The sequence below is a fragment of the Astyanax mexicanus genome, chromosome 23 (genome assembly GCF_023375975.1).
Source record: "Astyanax mexicanus isolate ESR-SI-001 chromosome 23, AstMex3_surface, whole genome shotgun sequence".
NCBI classification, from domain to species: domain Eukaryota; kingdom Metazoa; phylum Chordata; class Actinopteri; order Characiformes; family Acestrorhamphidae; genus Astyanax; species Astyanax mexicanus.
In genome coordinates this window covers 20928308-20948616 of record NC_064430.1, presented here as the reverse complement: position 1 = coordinate 20948616, position 20309 = coordinate 20928308, and the positions used below count along the sequence as shown (strand labels likewise).

The 20309-nt window shown below is 39.1% G+C and overlaps 1 long non-coding RNA gene across 1 annotated transcript; it reads right to left on the bottom strand.

Moving 5' to 3' along the window:
* Nucleotides 1-1155: 1155 nt before the first annotated feature.
* LOC111191197 (uncharacterized) lies at nucleotides 1156-3644 on the bottom strand. The gene is made up of 3 exons (XR_002649384.2): nucleotides 3347-3644; nucleotides 3001-3083; nucleotides 1156-2889 (listed from the first exon to the last, which is right to left on the bottom strand). It is a non-coding gene; the product is annotated as an uncharacterized LOC111191197 (long non-coding RNA).
* Nucleotides 3645-20309: the final 16665 nt, after the last annotated feature.

The following is a 20309-nucleotide window of genomic DNA, read 5'->3' as shown; positions in this document are numbered from 1 at the left end:
TGAGATTTGCAAATCATTGCATTTTGTTTGCATTTGCATTTATCTACAATTTACACAACATGGAATTGTTTTGTTTTTATTGTTTTATTTGCTTCGATCTCTTAAAAGCCCCACTTATACCATCACTAACCATAACCATAATATGAGGTTAGCCACAGCTTGCCTTCAGGGGAGAACATTACATGCTGTGCCACCTTCTATTAAGATGTTAAAGCTTAATCACTATAACACAACCACAAGATTAACAACATATTTTTATCATTACAGGTCTGCTATTCAACATGGTTTGGTCAATCTCCAGAACCTTCTTGCTTAAGCACACCTGGCTACACCTGGTGATATGCAGCAAATGGGTTTGTGCATAAAATCACCAAACCATGCACAACACCAATCCTCCAGTGCCGGTATAATTATATATACAAACAGAGATATAGAAGAGCTTGAACTTCACCTACCTGGCTCTCTGGTGTAGTGTCCGTCACTGTGTTGCACTGCCCTAGGCAGATGGGTTATTTGTTTTCCCAGCAAAGGAGACAATCAGCTGTTAGCCAATCCCAGTGCAAGGTAGGTGGGGTTATGAGCCCAACAGTGATGTAAACATCATCCTGAGCCAGAAGCATTTAAGAAATGTACAGATAAGAGTAATCCAACACCTGAATTAGGCAGGTGTAATGTAACCCGCTTTTTTACGGTGCTGGTTTAACATTCGTTGCTGCTGGGAACTGCCTAGACTCACCTGAGATCTTCAGGATGATATCAAGCTTCTCTCTGTTTTATTTTTGAATAATGCTTACACTGAATAATGTTTGATTGTTTTCGAGAGCAGCAGGTCCTGCAATGTTAGAAACCATACTGGCAAATCTGTTGTAGATAAGTCAAATTGTGTCATTTTCCCTGACAGGGATTAAGCCTAGTCATTGACTGTATTTTCCTTTTCATAGAAAATCTCCATTTAAAATGTAGTGACAATCAAACATTATTCAATCAAACATTATTCATTATTCATTATTCAAACATTATTCATTAATCCTAGGTTTGAACGTTATCAAAACAGAAAAAAATTGAATGTGGCTAATCAGTGTCAGCAGGGTCCGTGTACAATTTGACCGTTTGATTCTTGAACTGAATAGAGAGCGGAAGAAATGAAAAAACTGCTCATTTTTTTGTTTTTTTATTTAAACACACGACAACATTAATGGGAATTCAGTCAGAATATCTGTTTTTTCCTTTGTGTCTATAAAACGAACATACGGCTCATTATTTTTTATTTATTGACCCGTATAAGGTATTTTTCCTGGATGACAGCTGGTCTTGAGCTAGATTTTTTTAGTTACCTTCACCATAAATTTCCGGAGATTTTTGTCATTTGTGGTGGGACTGGTATGTAGTTAAAAAAATTAAAATAAATATACAGAAAAAATCAGTAGTAGTCTACATGTGTGTCATTTTGAGCCGTATTACTTTTACATAGTACATTCATGTAAATAGAGTTTTTCCTCAGATTGTCAGAGTGTACAAACACTTTAGTCAGATTCTGTAATCTAACCAATGTAGTAGGAGGCGCAGTTTCTGTAATGTATAATTTTTTTTTATATATAAATTTTGTTTTAAAAAGGAAAACCCCTATATGCCTGCTCTTGGACTTTTGTACTTTTGGAGGACAACTTTGACACATCATGATTACCGTCTCTCAGGGGGAACTCTACAGTCTTTGCAACCATCCGAGAGACCAATATGACCATGGCTGGGGCCAAAAAAATTTATTTGGTTCTTGTGTGCCTGTTTTGGTTAGCGAGCACATTACCATACAGAGTTGTGGGCAAAGCTTTTGACATCCCTTGTTTAACTGTCAGTGTCATCATACACAGGGTAGCCCACAAAATTAAACAGCTTGAAAATGGAATTATCCATCTGCCACCTGCTGAGAAGATGGAGGAAACAGGCCTGGGCTTACAGGGTCACCTGTGTTTAAAGCTGCTGTTGGAGCTATTGATGGCTGTCAAATCAGAATTAAGCCACCAACAGAAGACTGCAACTGCTACATAAACAGAAAGCTGTTTCACTCCATACAGCTACAGGCTATATGTGACCACAAGCACAGATTTCTCGACATCTATGTTGGCTGACCTGGATTAGTGAGGGATCCGGAGAAAGCTTGCGTAAAATATCACCATTCAAGAGCTCGAAACATCATTGAGAGAGGTCTTTTGGAATAATGATGGCGATCCATTTTCACCTAAGTTCTTAAAGTAAAGCCAACATTTGCGCACATCATGGTAAGCTGTTGTACCATCCTATCTGTATCATTAAAAGAGACATCCTGTCTCATCCTGTGTCATGAGGCCAGATGATGAAACACCTTTGTTTGAGCTACCTGATATCCAGGATGGAAATCTCTTCAGAAGTCAGCTAGCAGCTGCTGTTTCTGCACCTGTTTCTGTTGTTGATGTTTTCCTAGACCACAACTACTACTAATAATTTTCTACTTTGTGAAACATGTACTGTACATTATAAGCTAAATTAGTTCATCATTTTTTCAGAGAAACCAAATAACCTCTCATCTCACTCCATCTTTCTTTTCTTTTGTTCATCTGCCCTCGCCTTCTCTCTCTCAAAAAAATTCCAGAACTGGGTCTACTTTCCTCCTCTTATTTCACTGGCTCCCTGTCTCTGGCTCCAAAGATTCACCCTCAGCCATTTCCTCAGGAGTTAGGACTTGGTCCTTGGAAGTGGCGGTCCTATATTTTCCCACAGACTTGCCCCAAGATGTTTTGGACGGATTGATGGTTTGTTACCAAGTACTTCATCCATCAGTGGGAACCACTTAGAAGTGTCCACAGTTTACTCCCCTCCCTCTGAACCAACTCCAGTTGGTGGCTTCACAAGGTCCTACGGAAAAATAACAATTGAGCATAAGACTATGTTTTAATAAATTTATTTATAAAATGCATTCTGAAATGTACAACCAAACACAAAATTCTATACTACAATCCGACAAACCTTGAATATTATTTTAAGGTTCTCCCATTTACGAGCTGCCTTAGCGGGATCAGCAATGCCTGTGAGACCCATTTCCTGTTGTACTGATACAAAACAAAAGTATCAAATAGCATTCTTAAATTATGCTAATACGCTTTGGAATAACTTACAGAATACAGTAACAACACAAGGCAAAGTTAGCTAAAAAAAACAATATAATCAAGGTGATTTATGTGGATCTATGAAGAGTGACAAAGCATGATTTTAAAAGTAAAAAAATATACAGTTCATGGTTACGCCATCTAACTACTACTACTACTACTATTATGTTTAGTACAATGACCAATATTGCAAATTTGTTACTTACTCCCATTACTTCTGTGCTCCCTTTCTCTTTTCACTGAAACGTCGCTCCTTTTCCTTTCCTAACCTCACAAGCTTTCGTTGATTACGGTGCGTCTTTTCCAACCGCCGCGGCTGGTGTCTGCTCTCCTGGCTCCTCGGCCCGCCCTGGCTCCTCGGCCCGCCCTGGCTCCTCGGCCCGCCCTGGCTCCTAGGCCTGCCCTGGCTCCTCGGCCCGGTCTGGCCACTACCGAAAGGTTCCTTCCGGACTTCTTTCTCTCTCTCACCTCTGCCGCTCCAGGCACCGGCACCCACGCCGTTACTGCTGCTCCCGCGTCCCGTTTTTTCCCTGTTTTCCCTTCTAACCTGCGTTCTTCCGCCCGGCCCGCTGGCGGGCTGTGGCTCCGCCTCCCTGCAGTCTCGTAGGGCGGTGCTCCTCTCTCTCTCTCCTATTCCTCAGTCTGTCTGTCCTCCCTACTCCTCTTCTGTCTCCCATCGCCCCCCGTCTTCCCACTCCATCTTCCCACTCCATCGCCCCCCATCTTCCCACTCCATCGCCCCCCATCTTCCCACTCCATCGCCATCTTCCCACACTGCCTTCCTCATGCATCGGCTTATCCACTGGCTTTCTCAAAGACTACAAGGTCGCACTTCCAACACTCAGACGCTGGAGTTCCCAAGCCTGTCACAGTCAGACCTCTTCTTAAATCCTTGCAGTGGTCAAAAGTTCTGATTTAACTTTTGGGACTTCGGCTTCACGCTTTACAAACGAAGCTGCCCCGAACTCCATCCCAATACTCTGAGTTCGCTACCCCCCTTTTCTTCTACTCTGCTCAGTCAAGGGCGGGGGTCAATACTAGCAAAGTGGAGCTATGTATCCATAACTAAGTTTTGGGAGTTGATTCACGCTCTCACTCCTCCCACTTCCTTCCCTATTTAAATTGTCACTTCCTCTCTACCTGCTCATTGAACAACCTCGCACCCACCTCCTCCCCATCTTCCTCCTTTAATTTTATATATTTTTTCTCGTGTTTCTCTTCATGAGAGGGGGGGCTTCGGCTTCACGCTTTACAGCAAAGCTGCCCCGAACTCCACCCCAATACTCTGAGTTCGCCCAGCCAAGGGTGTGGGTCAAAACTAGCAAAGTTACTATTAAATGTTCTTGACTGGAATATAAAACTGTTATAAAAGAACTAATAAAACACTAATGTTGAAATATGATTAATGACTTTTAGATAAATGGCATTACTGATCATAAATCTCTTATGCACAAAATACAAGTCGTACACTCATAGTTGTTTTGCTGTCTGCTTCAAATGTGTGACAGACTGATATATTTTGGGCTAGTTTAAGCTTCTGAAGCTTCTGAAGGGCTTCTGAAGACTGACTTTGGGCTGGATATTTTTGTTGAACCTGGCAAACCTGTGCTAACATAAGCCACAGTATAGAAATAAAGCCTCTGAGGGGGGAAATCTGAGGGCACAGTTATGTAGTTATGTGAGAGAATGTGTTTTGTGGTTAGCAGCTGCTAGCTGTTGTTTATGGGCTCCATGTCATTCACAAAAAACAGTTTGATGCTAATAGAAAAAGAGAGATAATAAAAATGTCATGCAAAAATGAATCATTTGTTTTTTTTTTTGAAAATCAGGTCGTAAAAATGCTGAAACTGGAGCTCTGGGAATTAAACAAAGCAGCAGAAGAACGCAGCTTGACCCAGTTCTTCATTTGACCGTCAGGTGGCGACAAAAGCACATTTATCAGCCAGCATACGATCAGCCCTGTCTGGAGCTGCCAGGCCACATTTTTCTGCTTAAAGCCTTTGTGGGAGTGTAGAACAACACAGTGCCAGACCCTACATGAGAGAGCATGATTGATCAGAAAGGTATTTTGTTTATGAGTTCTGCGATACAATGAAGGGCGAGCGTGTTTTTGTTTGAGAATTTGTTGAGACTGATCGAAGTGATTGATCGCTGATTATGCTGGCGCTCCGCCAGGGCCTCTGTTTGTGGGCTGTGTTTGATCTGGACATCAGAGTCTTTAACTGGCTTCAGTCTAAAAAAGAGACAAAGAGAAAGAAATCCAATATTAAATATGACTGACTTCTAAACCACAATCACTTGCTCGCCCATTATCCCCTACAGCTGCTGTCCAAGTAGAGAAGCCCGTCCAAGAAATCATAGCTGTTTTTCGACCACAAGAAATTCAGAAACTAGCAGTGTTCCCAGGCCAGAGCACGCGAGGTACTGCGGCCGAAGCCAGGCCCCGGCTTCTATAACCAAAATACATTCTTTATCTGATAACCGTGGAGCCTTGTTTCCTTCCACAACTCCGTGTGCTTTCCGTGGTGTATTTTCCAGTGAAGGCGCCAACGGCTCTTACTTCAGCCGCGCTGTTAAAAAAGCTACGGTTTCTGTTTTCAGCGGAGTTTAAAATGGCATGGCAGAGTGAGTGTGGAGATGCTGTAACAATGGTCTAGATGGGATCCAGCTGGGTCCGGCCTCGGCTTTTTCATTGGCAGTGTTTTCCTACTTTATTAAATGAATGGTGTTGTTATTGAGCTACTGTTGAGGTTTAACTCTTGAGAAATAACAGCTAAATAAAATGAGCACTGGGTTTTAATCAAATGTGTTTCCCAGTATGCTGGTGAAAGCTTAAAAAAACAAAACAAATGGGCTGCTGTTAGCACCAATCCCGACTTATGTAGATGAGAAAAAAGTTAATTTACTATGCTGTAAATCCAGGCCAAGTTAGCACACACACAAACAAACACATGTAGTCATGCATATACACTGTAAACCCACAATTAGTTTAAATTAGGTGATCATTTTTGGGAACATAAACATTCAAACAAAGATCTTTGTGTTAAATCAACTTATATTGACTGAGTTTAGTCTGTTACAATTGGCAGCTTCTTTTCCCCCCAGGCTACCTTAGGTAAACTTGTAGATCATATATATAAAATATATCTGCCTGGCCTGTATGTTGTAGGCTGTAAGAACAAGCTTCTACTAACTCTGTTTTGGCTGTATGCTGTATACTGTACACGCTATATAATGTCTTCATCTAATTTACCATGAATATTTTAAATCTGTATTTTACTGTATTTTACTATCAAATTATTTAAATTATAGAGAAGACTAAATACAAATCTATTTTATTCATTTATTCTAACAAAAGTTTGTTCTTGTTAATATGTTTCTTTACACCTGAAGTCCATTTCACACTGGAGTTATCCTTTAAGTCACAGCATTAGAAATTGGTATCCTATGTGAGTGTAATCTGCTGTATTCTATCAGAAGCCAACTTACACAAACAGTGCAGTAAAAAGGTCAGCATCCCTGGGCTTTACAATAAACTCCATTACCATTATGTATACTATTCATTTTGCACAACAAGCCCTGTTTAAGAGAGTGTACTACTGGTAAACACAAAACTCACCATTAAAAGTCACTCTCCATATAAACACCCCCCCCCCCCCACCACAAATGTAAGTGTACTGTGGCTAAATGTTTAATAAATATATAAAACTATGCTTTGCATGACACCCCAGTGCTCTGGTGTCCATCAGAACGGCTGATGAGCGTTATCCAGGCCAGTTGGCTGGAGTGAGCTGCAGCAAAGGGGCGTGTGATGGATCAGGATAGGTCAGGAGAGGCTATGGGAAAGTGTGAGAAGGGGAGAGAGGAGGTCCGTGTCACTGTCGCCAAACCCACATTCAGAGAAAAGCTGGCAGCAGTGACAGCAGCAGCAGCAGCAGCGGCGAGGTGGGCAAGACGGCCAGGAACTGACGGGAGGAAACATAGAGGGCGATAGAGTCTGTGACTGAGAGAAAGAGACACTGTGACTCAATCCAGAGACTATTCCATCTATTTTTGCATGTTGTACTATTCTCTCTCACTTTTGACTGTGCACTATGTGCTATAATCTTAGACTATACACTATACACTATGTGCTTTAATCTTGGACTATACACTATTTATCATATTCTCACACTATACGCTATTAATGATTTCCTTTTATTATGCGCTATGTATAATACTTGTTCAATATGCAATATGTGCTATATTAATGGACTATACACTATAAAATATATGCTTTTACTATACACTGTGCACTCTATGCTTATAATATACACTATGAACTATATTCTTGGACTATATGTCGCATACTCTATTATCTGACTATACACTTTGTACTCAATTCTTGGACTAAACACCATTATCTATATTCTTGGACTATACACTATAAACTATATTCTTGGACTATATACTGTGAACTATATCCTTGGACTATACACCATTATCTATATTCTTGGACTATACACTATGAACTATATTCTTGGACTATTTACCATTAACTATATTCTTGGACTATACACCATTATCTATATTCTTGGACTATACACCATTAACTATATTCTTGGACTATACACTATAAACTTTATTCTTGGACTATACACTATGAACTATATTCTTGGACTATAGACCATTATCTATATTCTTGGACTATACACTATGAACTATATTCTTGAACTATACACTATGGACTACATTCTTGGACTACATGTTATGTACTCTATTCTTGGACTATACGCTATGTATACTATGCTTAATGATGAACTATATTGTTGGAAGATACAATATGTATATTTTTTGAATATACACTATGTACTATATTCTTGGACAGTACACTATGAACTATTTGCTAATATTATACTCTATAAACTTATACTATACACTGTGCTTATACCATACACTATGTACTATGTTTCAAACTATACATTATGAACTATACACTTAGACTATACATTATGAACTGTATGCTTAAACTATACTCTTTGCGCTGCACTCTTTGCTTAGCCTACAAGTTTTGTAATATATTTGCAACTATACAATGTATTTACATTTTATACTGTGCACTATATTCTCAAACAGTACACTATGTTTTACATTCTTAAATGGCATGATATGTACTCTATATACTACACAAAATGTATTCTAAACTCACACTAAACACTATGTTCTATATATACTATATTCTTACACTATTATAATATACTTACAATCCTACACTATATATTGTATTGTTACACTTTACACTACATACATCTACATACAGAGTAAGTAGCTCCTGTGTTTATGAATCTATGTATTTGGACTAAAGGTAAATAGTAAATTAGCACACAGGTGCTTGTCTTTCTGAACATAAGAACTACTACAGTGTATCTGTTTGGCTCAGGGATCACTGAAGAAAAGTTAGCAGGTAAAGTGGAGAAAACACTGTGGAAGTTCTTGACGGACAACACACTTTCGTGAGGGAGAAGGGGTGAGAAAGAGGGAGAAAGAGACAGAGGCTGACCAAGAGGGTGTGAGACAGAAGATGCTCACTTAAAAGGACAGATTAGGTTTAACACCTCTGTCTCCTGGTGGAGAATAGAGAAGGATAGAGGAATGGATATCAGTCTGTGTGTGTGTGTGTGTGTGTAAACGTTTTGGTTCTGCTAAGTTTTTCTTATCCTAACTTGGTCCAGTAATCTACATCCACACATGCATGCACCCAAACCCGATATATTATCCATGCAGTTCTCTGAACAATCACTTCATTACTGTAAACATGGATCTCAGGTTACAGCTGAATTGAGGTTTCACCTTCTTCACTGTCACTTTCACTGTCTTCAGCTAGCAGAGCAGAAAGAAGACCAAAAACACAGATCACAAAGGGCTCTTTCTTATACAAAAAAAGAACAATTTTCGTTCTCTAAAGAGTGATGCTAAAAAAAAGTTTTTGAGTTTAAACACTATAAAAAAAAAATAACAAAAAAATATTAAATTGCACCATAGCATGTAGCAAGCTAATCACCTCAAATAACATTATTGAGTTCGTGTTAAATGTTGGTCTGACTAAATAATCTGTGTTTGCAAAGTTTCCAAACTGAAGTCAAATCCTAGTTGAGGTCACGCTAATTGCTTTACACATGCTCGGTTTGACTCTTCAGTTGAGCGGGGTCTACTGAGCAATTCTACAGGGGTTTTCACCTATTGTTGATCATGCTATTTGCATATTGGGTGTGTCCTCCCACCTCTCACTCACCATTCGTGCTGCTGCTTCTATTGGGATTTATATATTTGCTATATAATAAATGATTTCCTGGCCTCAGTGTTGAAGGTTATAAGAGTAAGTTACTGTATTTTGTGTTGCTGAGTGTTTATAGACTATATGCGGATCAGGTCCAACTGGTCATATTTGCATTACTGCAATACTTGCAATACTTAATATGACTGACAATTAGACAGAATCCTAATAGTCATTAATCCCCACTTCCTAGATTATACGAATTTGATAAGTAAAATGGTGTTGTGCCCACTACTTGAACTTGATTAATGTAAAACGTGTAATTGGGACACCTTAATTTTGCTAGTTGAGCCTAAATGATAGTCAGCAAAATTTACAAATGCACTTTTTATCTTATTTTATTTTAACTTAAATTAGGTCAAATAAAACAAAGTGAATTTTTATGTTGCTTAGACTTTAAATATTTATACATATGAAAATAAATTATGAATGTGTTTTTATTCTAAACTTAAGTATGAGTTGGCCTCAAAACTTAAAAACTAGTAAAGTAAGTTGCCTAGAAATGTTGAGTTTTCTCTACATAAAGTGAAAAAAGCTTTTTAAAATGTACCACAGTTAAACACCAATTATATTTTATGAAGTTTATGAAAACCTTAACAAAATGTTACATTAAAGTACCTAAAAACAGCTCTCCAACCATCCATTTAAAGGCTTTTTAAAGAAAAAAGAGAGGTAGTGTGTTCATTGTGGTTTGTAGGATTTGTAGGTCATTCCCTGAGGCATCAGGAATTCACCGGTTGACCTCTGACCTCGTGTGGCGGTACTACAAAGTCATGTGGCGGCCATTAGCTTGTCCTAAGTGACCACATGCCACTATCATTCTGTCAGACTGTAAACACTACTACACACTGATGGTGTAACAGAACAGTTATCCACAATTATTACTTTCAGACTGTTAATAATACACACTGTAGATTCATACTGGATTAAAAACTTTCCACAATTATTACTGTCAGAATGTAAAACTACACACACTGCAGATTCATACTGGATTAAAAACTCTCCACATACATCACTGTCAGCCTGTAAATGCTGCACACTCTGCAAATTTATAGTAGATTATAATTTTTTACAGTTATTACTGTCAGACAGTAAAAACTACAAACATTGCAGATTCATGCTGGATTAAATTTTAAATTACTCCACAGTTATTAATGACAGACTGTCAGACAGTAACATCTACACACAATACAGATTCATACTGGACTAAAATCGCTGCACAATAATACTAAAAAACTAAAAAATGAATTACTGTCAATTTGTAAAAACTACCCACACTGCAGATTCATACTGGATTATACAAACTTCACAGTTGTTCCTGTAAAATGTAAAAACTATACACACACCAGATTCATACTGGATCATAAAAGCTACTTGGTTTTTTTGTCAGATGTAAAAACTATACACATTGCAGATTCATACTGGATTATAAAAGCTACATGGCTGGTAATGTTAGACAGTAAAAACTACACACACTGCAGATTCATACTGGATTATAAAAACTCCAAAGTTAATTTTTATTAGAGTGTACCATCTACACCCTGCATATCAGGGTGTGAATAATACAATGATAATTAGGGGGGGGGGGGGCGGTCAAGTATTTCTTCGGGGTGTAAATTAAAACCAGTACAGCACAGGCACTTCATTAAACTTAAGTCTTACAACCCTTACAGTGTCTCGCTTTCTTACTGTAATGTCTACAGCACGTAAAAGCTAAATTCATTAAATCAGCTAATGTAGCACTTATATACGGAAGAATAACCTTCATAGTCATAAATAATATACTATACAGAAAAATCCACAGTTAATCCTTCAAAAACACACACAATGATATAGGCTGCTATCTTTCATCAGCTTTTTCATCAGCTAAGGATTTTGTCCCATCTCATCCACATATTTTGACACTGGGAACACAATAAAAATGTTAAGGGGAGATTTAGAAATGCATTTACATAGCTCGGCTAATGCCTTTTAAAAAGCTTGGCTATTGTTAATTTAATCAAAGTTGACTAATAAAAAGATATGCAAAAGATGTGCACAGATGTGTCAGTTAGACTGAGGTAGAGTTTTTGAGTATTTAGTTCAGTTACACTGAACAGATGAAGTGATGATGATGATGATGACGATGATGACGAAGGCTATTCAAATGACAGTGATGATGATCTGGAAGAGGAGTGGTTGTTTGTTTAAGTGATTGGCTGAGGTAATGTAGGCCACATAAGAGAAGGAAACAAGGACAGGCCTAATTCACTATGATCTCTCCCTCTCTCTTTCTCTCTCTCTCTCGCTCAGTCTCTCCTTCTCTCTCGCTCTCTCGTGTTTCCCTTCATAATGGAGTTGTGGAGACTGACCAGACAGGGCCTGGGGTAATGCTCAGCGATTGGTCCGTGGCTGGAAGGAAAGGTAAACATGATGAGCGAGGGAGGAAAAGCCACTCATAATATTTTGATAGAGCTTCTGGACGTTCACACTCCACTGAACACGCTCCTCCGCTGTGTCCCGAGGAGCCGATGTGGCAGGGCGGCGTGTATGTGTGTATGTATGTGTGCAAATCAGACATGGCGCACTTTGATCTTCACATGAGTAATGCCTGGCTCATGCTATAGTGTTTTTTAAATCTTAACAAAGGTTGAATATATGAGAGACCCCACACATAAAGATATTTTACATGGATTTTAATTGTTGTTAATCATCAACTTTCCCCACACTACATAGCAGATGACATTAAGGCCATCACATTGCTAGTTATAAATGCTTTCTGCTCTAAAATGCCAAGAAAAAGAAAAGGATATGGATGAAACCATGGCTGAAAAGAAGAAGTCTACAGTGCTTATACAGTACATGCTGCATATATATATATATATATATATATATATATATATATATATATATATATATATATATATACACATATGTACATATATGTATATATATGTATATATATATGTATATACATATATGTATATACATATATATATTTGGTTACAAATATTTTCCCCCCCCCATTAATTAACTGTGATAGACTGCATTTTTTTGGAAAGCTGAGTTCAATTTTCCTAGCCACAACCAAGTGTTATTAGTGATTACTGCCAGACCTGTAGAACCAAGAAACCGCTTAAATAGAACCTGTCTGACAACATGAAGCAGCTAAAATATCTCAAAGAGCAACACATTATGCCCCGATCTGAAGTAATTCAAGAACAGATGAAAAAACAAAGTCATTGATCATCTATGAAGATAACATGGAACATTGGTGAACATTCCTAGGAGTGACCATTCTACCAAAATTACTCTAAAAGGGCATGGACAACTCATCCAGGAGGTCACAAAAGAACCCAGAACAACATGTAGAGAATTGCAGGTCTTGCTTGCCTCAGTTAAAGTCAGTGCTAATGATTTAATAATAAAAAAGAGACTAGGTGAAAATGGTATTCCTCAGAGACTTCAAAGGCAGAAAAAAGCAAAAACAAACAAAAAAGGCTAAAAGGTCCATCCTATATTTGGAACTTTTTGGAAGGTGTGTGCTACGTTACATCTGGTGTAAAACTGGCACAGTTTAAGAAAAATAACTGAAATCATACTAAATGTAAAGTGAATGTAAAGGGGTAGTGTGATGGTCTGGAGCTGCTTTGCTGCTTCAGGTTCTGAACAACTTGCTGTAATAAATGGAACCAGGAATTCTGTTGCTCAGGTGTACTTGGGTTCTGCAGCAGGACAATGATCCAAAGCACACAAACAAGTCCACCTGGAAAAGAAAAAAAAACAAATGATTACTGTGCATGCTGTGGCATGATCTTAAACAGATCACATTTCATTTTGTCTAAATTAAAACAAGTCTGCAAAGAAAAGCGAGCAAAAATCCCTCCATAGAGTTTTGAAGACTCATTTTCAGTTATTGCCAAAGGATGATTACAATTGTTATTTATTAGGTTTAGGAGGTAAATACATTTTCACACATGGCCAGGTCAGTTTGGATAGATTTTTTTTCCCTTAATAAATTAAATAGTCATTTAAAAACAGCTTTTATTTTTTTTACGCAGGTTATCTTTGTCTGATATTAAAATGTGTTTGTTAATCAAATGTAAATATGATTATTTACAAAAATTAAAGAGCTCTTTAGGGGGCAAATATTTTTTTTGAGTACTGTTTCAAAAACCAGGTGTGAAGTTAACACAGTTTTAAACCCACACTATACTTATCTATCAATATGAGGTCAAATTCATAAGCAGAGCAGAGATAAGCAGAGATTAGGCTTCACCCCGCGTTACAGTAGACTAAGTCGTAAATATAAAACATGCTTCATATTTATGATTCAAGATCAGGGCAGACAGACTGCTCTGGGAGGAGATCAGAGGATTAAAGTTTCCACACACTACAGGATCATTTGGAAATTCTGAGCTTCCAGGAATTCCTTCCAGTACTATAAATCATTCTTGTTGCTAATCAGTGTGTCAGATTTATTTTCCCTTGTGCTCCTCTTGCTGGGGATGCTTCTGCCAGCACACATAAGCATCATCCAGCCTGTGGAGGCCAAGGTGAACTTCAGAACAGTGGAGGAACGGCCCAATGTCATCCACAAACGGTTCATGTGGGGATACATAAAATAGAGAGAGAGAGAGAAAGAGAGAGAGAGGGAGAGAGGGAGAATACTAAAACATGACAATAGAACAGAACACTCAAAAACATGAGGAAGAACCTCTGAAATAAACCAATACTCACAGACCTTCATAGACCTTTTTATGGATTATTATGCATGTTTATGGACCCACTTTTGACACTTATATATATATATATATATATATATATATATATATATATATATATATATATATATATATATATATATATATATATATATATATATATGTATGGTTCATTTTAGATATTTATGCATCTTTATGGTCCTTTAAAGACCATTATGGATGTTTATATGACTTCTTCGAACATTGCAGACCTTATGCATCCTTATTCAATATTCTAAATCTTTTCAAAATAAGACGAATCTTTATCAATCTTTATGGCATCTTTAAAATTCTTATCTTTGTGTCTACTTATAGATCTGTATAAACCTTTATATACCGTAATGCATCTTTATGCAACTTTATAGATCCTCAAAGACCTGTATAGACCTTTTCACATCTTTATGAAACCTTATAGACAATTATAGATGCTAATAGATCATTGTGGACCCTTATAGAACTTTATGGATGCTTATAGATCCTTAGGGACCTGTATAGACCTTTATGGTTGTTTATAGATCCTCAAGGTCCTGTATAGAATTTATGGATGCTTATAGATCATCAAGGACCTGTATAGACCATTATGGTTGCTTATAGATCCTCAAGGTCCTGTATAGACATTTATGGATGCTTATAGATCTTCAAGGTCCTGTATAGACATTTATGGATGCTTATTGATCATCAAGGACCTGTATATAATTTATGGATGCTTACAGATCATCAAGGACCTGTATAGACATTTATGGATGCTTATAGATCCTCAAGGTCCAGTATAGACATTTATGGATGCTTATAGATCCTCAAGGTCCTGCATAGCCATGTATGGATGCTTATAGATCCTCAATGTCCTGTATAGACATGTATGGATGCTTATAGATCATCAAGGACCTGTATAGACCTTTATGGATCCTTATAGATCCTCAAGGTCCTGTATAGACATTTATGGATGCTTATAGATCATCAAGGACCTGTATAGACCTTTATGGATCCTTATAGATCCTCAAGGTCCTGTATAGACATTTATGGACGCTTATAGATCATCAAGGACCTGTATAGAATTTATGGACGCTTATAGATACTCAAGGTCCTGTATAGACATTTATGGATGCTTATAGATCCTCAAGGTCCTGTATAGCCATGTATGGATGCTTATAGATCCTCAATGTCCTGTATAGACATGTATGGATGCTTATAGATCATCAAGGACCTGTATAGACCTTTATGGATGCTTATAGATCCTCAAGGTCCTGTATAGACATTTATGGATGCTTATAGATCATCAAGGACCTGTATAGACCTTTATGGATCCTTATAGATCCTCCAGGTCCTGTATAGACATTTATGGACGCTTATAGATCATCAAGGACCTGTATAGAATTTATGGACGCTTATAGAAACTCAAGGTCCTGAATAGACATTTATGGATGTTTATAGATCCTCAAGGTCTTGTATAGACATTTATGGATGCTTATAGATCCCCATGGACCCTTACAGACCTTTATTGATGCTTATAGTTTTTTATTGGACCTCTATAGACCTTTTTCATCATTATGGACCATTATGTATCTTTATGAACCTTAATATACATTTGTGGATGCTTATAGAACCACATGGACCCTTATAGATTTTCATAAATGCTCATAGATCCTCATGGACCTGTATAGACTTTTGGCATCTTCATGGACCCTTCTGAATGTTTATGGACCCTTTTAGAACCTTATGAAATAATATGACTCTTTATTGTTCTATATAATCTTTAAATACATTTATAGATCTTTGATCTATTCATCTTTCTGGACCCTAATGAAACTTTATTGACTGCACATTGTCAGATATTATCAGAATAAAAAGGTTCAGGAGCTCCTCCTGAGATAGAGAGAGAGCAAAAGAGAGAGAGAAAGAGAGAGAGAGAGAGAGAGAGAGAGAGAGAGAGAGAGAGAGAGAGAAAGCCTCTCCACTCAGTTGAAAAGATTAGTAGTGACAGCTAAGTGTTTTTAAGACTGGCACAGAGAGCCAATTATAGGCAAAACATCCACAGCCAGCCCACACACACACACACACACACACACTCACACTCATATATATATACTCAAGCACAATACTCTTCTTCTTTTCACCCCCTAGGGTGTGTTATCTCTTGTGCACCTAATGTAAGGACACTCTCTTTATTTGTCTCATTTTCTCTCTTCACCACACACACACACACACACACACACACACACACACACACACTTTCTCAATAACAACACCACACATACACTCGCAATTTGCTTGTACTAAATTTAGCATGGCTTGTGGTTGAGGGCCCTGCTCTGATCTCGACTGGCTGTAAATAATTCTCTAATACCTCAAAATTGGATCCAGGGATGCGGCCTTCATCCAAGCCTGCAGCTGATCTGTGTTTGTGTGTGTGTGTGTGTGTGTGTGTGGGGAGGGGTGTTTCTGTGTGTGTGTGTGTGTGTGTGTATATGCTAGCATATGAAAGGGTATGTGTGGTTACGTGTAACATATGCACAAGTACATTAAACGTCTTTATTCATACACCCTTACAATATTTTATGTCCCAACATTCAGCTACTTTTAAATTTGGCCCATTGCTGACACAGGTGGACAAATGTAGATAAGCCAATAGAATGCAAGGGGTGGGCTGGAGGGCTATAACTTAGCCCCCCCCCCCCCCCCCGCCCCCCCCCAGCATCGAGCTGTGGAGCAGTGGAAGAACTGTGTTCTTTGGAATGATGGAGCTCCATCCAGTACTTTTGGGAGGAGTTGTGGAGTTTAGGATGAGGTGAGGTGGGGTGGAGATCATCCAATCACATGACCTACTATACATATACACATACAGACGTAGTGTGTAACGTGTAATGCAACACGCCAAACATCTTACAATAGTAAACAGTCCTGCAATAATCCATCCTATGCAGCTGGAGGTTTTCTGCAGATTTTGTAGTAGGAAGGTTTGGAGGTTGATTGAGTGTCAAATAGCTTTCCATGGATTTTTAATTGGAGATTAGGATAGTTGTGGTGATGCTGCTGGCCATGGATTGGTATCTATGTGTCTTCAAGACAAGCTTTTAAAATGGCAGAAAATGTAAATGTGAATTGTAGTGCACTGAAGTGTGCGTTCAGCAATAGTAGAGCCCCTGATTGTAGGATCTTATTAATGTAAACCTGTCAATGTGCCTATATTGAAAACGAAAAATCATTGCCAGAGAGAAAGATGAGAGGACAATAACAAATGAAGACAGTATATTTAGTAAATATGTTACAATATATATGACAGTAATGATGATAAGATGAATGTTGACTAGAAAAAATGGAAGACAGCAAGTGTCTTATAAACAATGGACAGTGGAATAAGTGGACAACAGGACAAGTGGATGAAGGGATAAAAATAAAAGTGCACAAGTAAGTGACAAAGGGACAACAGGATAAATAACAATGGAAAACATTCGAAAAATGGGAGGACAACTTAACAAAGAAAGCATGGACATGCAGAATGAGGTGAGGGACAGATGCATAAAAATTGTAGAGGTAAGATGATAAGACAAGGTGATGAATTGACTGGAAGATGAGGAGACAAATGGACAAAAGGACACAGATGGATAAGTTGAAGATGGACAAGTATCTTGTACTGGTAGCGAAACCAGTTGATAATGGTTAATATGAGTGTATTTTGAACCTGGTCCTTGAGGCACATTGACAATCTCATTTTAGTGTTTTGTTTCCTTTGCTCCCAAAATACCTGATACAGGTTAAATATTTGTTAGATAGATAGATTCCGGGAGATTTTATCTGATTTCCAGGCATCAGGGAGGTGTTACGGATATGCGGTAGACTTCTGCGACTTCCAGGAGACTTGGGAAGTCTGAGTTAGCATGTTTGCCTCTCAGAGCCGAGGTTTTGGGTTCAAGTCCTTATCTGGGAGCATTTGCATGTGCTCCCTGTGTCTGGTGGGTTTTTTTCTGGGAACTCTAGTTTCCTCCTACAGTCCTGAACCGTTGGTAAAGCTCTCCTGATTTGTGGGGGTCTTCTACTTGAAATGTCATTTCTAAAGCTCAGAAAGTCCAACAGCCGAGTTTAAGTGTAATGCAGCATAAGCACTATGACTGTTCGTATCCTGACAAGTGAAAAACAAATGAATCAGAAAGAGTGTGGGCCAAAGTGAGGGACAAAATTCTTTTTTTGGAGAGGCTCTCTGTACTCTCGCTCTCTCAGATCTGGGACAAACATCCTCCTCTACACTCATTTTTTCCTTATTCCTCTTAAAGCAGGCAGGCTGAGTCAGGATCTTCCCTCCTCGTCACTTTGATGAAGGCTGACATAAGGATGAAGAGGGGATCCAAATATTTGTCTGTGATTCACTCTAAGTTCATCCTGACCTTTTCCTCACCCTTCGTGCTGCTGCTGTCATGGTTACCTTTTTTTTGTATAATTTATTTGATAAAGCCCTATAGTTTTGACCTAAATTCTACATTTTTTAGCAGTGGAACCATGAGATAAGTGCGGGTTCTAGTCAGAGGTGGGTCTCTGGAACTGTCCTGTTACTCAATGCAGCCAAGTGAATCTCTGCTAATGTAATCTCTGGTGTTAAGGTTTCAGTAGAGTCTCAAGTTACAGGAAGAACCGATCCACAGAGGATGCCATCTCCTCTGTGGTCCACACTGCCCTCACCCACCTGGAGCAGAAGGATTCCTACATCCGTATGCTCTTTGTGGACTTCACATCCGCTTTCAACACCATGATTCCACAGACCCTGATAAATAAACTCTCCTCACTAGGACTGAGCTCTTCGCTGTGCAACTGGGTCCTAGACTTCCTGACCAACAGGCCGCAGTCTGTGAGGATTCACAACATCTCCTCCCCCACCATAATCCTCAGCACTGGCTCCCCTCAGGGCTGTGTGCTGAGCCCCCTCCTGTTCACACTGCTCACATATGACTGCTCACCTCTCCATCCAGGCTGTCATATTGTGAAGTTTGCAGACGACACAGCAGTGGTTGGATGCATCACAAACAGAGATGAGTCCAGCTACAGGCAGGTGGTGGAACACCTGGAGGGTTGGTGCAGAGAGAACAACCTCTGCATCAACGTAAAGAAGACGAAGGAGATGATTGTGGACTTCAGAAGAGGCCAGCATGCCCACCTCCCCCTGCACATTGGAGGATCTGCGGTGGAAGTGGTCGACAACTACAGGTACTTAGGGGTGCACCTGAGCAGCAACCTCACCTGGAGCAACAACACCTCCACTCTGGTCAGGAAGGCACATCAGCGGCTCTACTTCCTCAGGAGGCTGAGACGAGCTGGACTCGGGAGCGCAGTCCTCTCCTCTTTCTACAGATGTGTGGTGGAGAGCGTCGTGTGCTCCAGCATCAACGTGTGGCATGGAAGCTGCCCTGCTGCAGACAGGAAAGCTCTGCAGAGGGTGGTGAAGGCTGCACAGAGGATTGTTGGAGTCAGCTTCCCCAGCACCATGGACATCTACACCTCCAGATGCAGGAAGAGGGCCACCTGCATCAGGAAGGACCCCACCCACCCAGCACATGCACTTTTTGTCCCGCTTCCCTCAGGACGGAGGCTGCGGAGCATCAAGTGCAAAACAACCAGACTGAGAAACAGCTTCATTCCGGAAGCTGTAAGACTCTTAAACTCCACTTAACAACACACTGCACTGACACACAAGGACAATTACTGTACAAACACGGTCACTTTACCCGCACTGAGACACTTTATTTTCTACTGCTCTAATTCATTTCATGCTGCTATAGCACATTTGCACTCTGGACTTGTTGCTGCAACCTGTCTACTCTTTCTATTTATTTCATTTTGGGGTATTTATCTTTAACGATTTTGTATATTCTATTTTTATTGTATTCCTTTATTGTACTTTTATCTATATATCTATTAATAACAGCTCTTGGGTGTAAACTGGATCGTGAGATCACAATTTCGTTCCACCTCATGTACCACATAAGATGCGAATGACAATAAAATCTCCTTGAATCCTTGAAGTTCCTGGTGTTCAAGTATGAATCCATTGCCTTGTATTTGAGTGTCCATCAAGTCTCTATCAGGTCTATTGAATATGAATTGGTGGTGGTACAAGTCACTACTGCT